The 2500-nt window shown below is 36.0% G+C and overlaps 1 protein-coding gene across 3 annotated transcripts in view; it reads right to left on the bottom strand.

Annotated features, from left to right (window-relative positions):
* LOC145277665 (uncharacterized) overlaps positions 1-2500 on the bottom strand; it is a 399006-nt gene that overhangs the window by 82264 nt on the left and 314242 nt on the right. The gene's annotated exons all lie outside the window — the stretch shown is intronic.

Below are 2500 nucleotides of genomic sequence, written 5' to 3'. Positions count from 1 at the left end.
TGTCTGTTCACATTACACTTGAACTTCTGCATATCAGCACAGTCAGGGAAGCAGGAACCTGGGGGTGAATTCCAAAGTCTAACAGCTATTTTAGTATAAGGCTTTCCGGTGTCTAAGGGTCTCTACTGTATAGGGGTGAAATTTTGTTGCTTGTCGGATTAGTCGGAAGAAATTACGTCGAGAGGATACACAGGCTTGGAATTCGCCGTAGCATTTTCCATTAAAATACTTGTATACTTATTTACATTAGAAATGAAAACGACCATGATGTAGTCGGTTGGGAAGCAGACTTATGATATCTTGTTCCATAGATGAGATGTTCTAGAAAAGAAACATCTTTTTATGAAGTTTCTTCTGGCGTTTGAATTTTTAAGATGATTGATTATTTGTATTAATTCGATTCTTCAGACTACGCGTTCGACAGAAAAATTCATTCTCGAGTTCGACAATAAATACCTGAAGTAGGCCTGAGGTTACATCGACCAAAGCGTTGTGAAAATAACATTTAAGAGCAGTAGTCCGAAGAATTCAAATAATACGAAATTTCATTTGGTTCTTGATAAAGAGAGAGAGAGAGAGAGAGAGAGAGAGAAAGAGAGAGAGAGAGAGATGAAAACATATTTACTGTGGTTGTAGTTAGAGGAGTTCTTGCCTGGGGTTACCAGGGATTGGAGCACCTTCCATGAACGTAACGAGGTAATAGAAAGAGGCTAGTAACATCTTTTCTGTATGAAATATAGGAGCGAAAAGACATCATCTTCCACTAAATTACGAAGCCAATCTTGTACAATGTCAAGACAGGAAAGAATGCTCTGAGCGGCACTTTCCGATTATGGCAGCAGCACTCCGTATTTAAACTTAAGCACACAGGCATATAATTTTATGTGTAAACATGGGCACATAAAAAAAAAATGCCAGTTAAAACTAAAGCATGAATGACCAATACACGGACCGGAAGTGTTTTTTGTTTGTTTGTTTGTTTGTTTGTTATACGGCATATCAACCCCTTTCATGCTTTTTTTATTAATGTCAAATCCAGTGATTTTTTGGGAAAAATATTTAATGTTTGAAGTTGTTTAGATTTTCAAATATTTATTCACGATTTTTAGTTTGGTTGTTTTGTTTTACGGCATATCAACCCTTTTCGGTTTCAATCATTTTGACAAATGTTTTTATGCTTAAAATTTTTAATATCTTCAAATATTGATTTATTCATGGTGTTTGGTTGTTTTGTAGAGGAAAATGCTTTTGCTTTGGACTTTGCAGAACATGGTTAAGTTTTGCAAGGACAAAAAAAAAATAACATCAATGTTTAGTGCATTTTAGGTCGTAGGGCCGTTATATTCGGACAGCCTGATCTAGTAGTACCAGAAGAGTAGATTTAATAAATATAAATAGATACATTTATACATGCTACTTCAAATCCTCTTGTAAAGACATTCGCCTGAAGAAATGAGTTTACACATTCGAGAATTCGGTAAAAGTGTAGTATAGTTAACAACAAAACACAGAGGGAGGGGGATAAAAATACAACTAACTTTTACCGAACAAGAGAAAATTCAATTTTCTATCGACCGGCATAGTTTTTAAACTTTTGAAACTATTTGCAAGTTTTGTTTATTTGAAATTTTGTTTCGTTATTATCACTTAACTGAGTGTTACATAGTACCGATGCGTGCATGTAAATAAATGCGAAATAACGTCACTACTTCCAATGAGGAAACAAACGTTGGTACAAAGAAAAAAGCGAGCTGAAGTTCTTTTCTATTCCTGCCCACTTTTACGATTGAAACAGACAGCGTGTATTAGTTCCCGGATAATGCTACATAATTTCGTCAATAAAACATGGCCAGACATAATGTTAAGATAGATTCGTTGTTAGAACAACAAGGCCGATAGCCATTAGTCGCGTGCTCTCGTGTAATGAATGAATGCGTGAATGTAGGAGTGACGTGAAATTCTTAAAAATATAACTAAAATGGTCGAAAAATGGGCTGAAATGACTTAAATAAATAAAACGTAAATGGCTTAGAATGACTTTAACGAACTTAAGGATGAATTGAATGACCTTAAGAATGACTTGAATGCTTAAAAAAATAACTGGAATCCTTCAAAAACAACTTGAATGATCTGGAGAATGACTTGACTGGCTTTGAGACTGACTGGTTGTAAAGTGGGTGATCATTTTACATTAAATTAATACAGAAAAGTGATCCCGTACTATATCACAAAGTTACAAACATAAGTACAGCATGTAGTAAGAACAGATACTACCCTTTGATCTTGGCCAAAAGCCCAAGAAAAGGGTATTTATTTGCTCCCCCACCGAGCAAATTAGGCACAAGGCCGATTTTTAATGTGAGGAGTGAAGGGGAAATGGGGACCAACTCCCCGGGGAGTAGGGGAGTTGGATAGTGACAATTGGTATGAAGGGTTGCCCCTACATTGACCAAGGTCTTATATGTGGTGTTGCCCGCACATATGGTCTTTGCTTGTAGTA

The sequence above is a fragment of the Euprymna scolopes genome, chromosome 6 (assembly GCF_053919585.1).
Source record: "Euprymna scolopes isolate OS-2025 chromosome 6, ASM5391958v1, whole genome shotgun sequence".
In the NCBI taxonomy this organism is placed as follows: domain Eukaryota; kingdom Metazoa; phylum Mollusca; class Cephalopoda; order Sepiida; family Sepiolidae; genus Euprymna; species Euprymna scolopes.
Note: the sequence above shows the minus strand (reverse complement) of the source record. Positions and strands in the feature narration are given on the sequence as shown.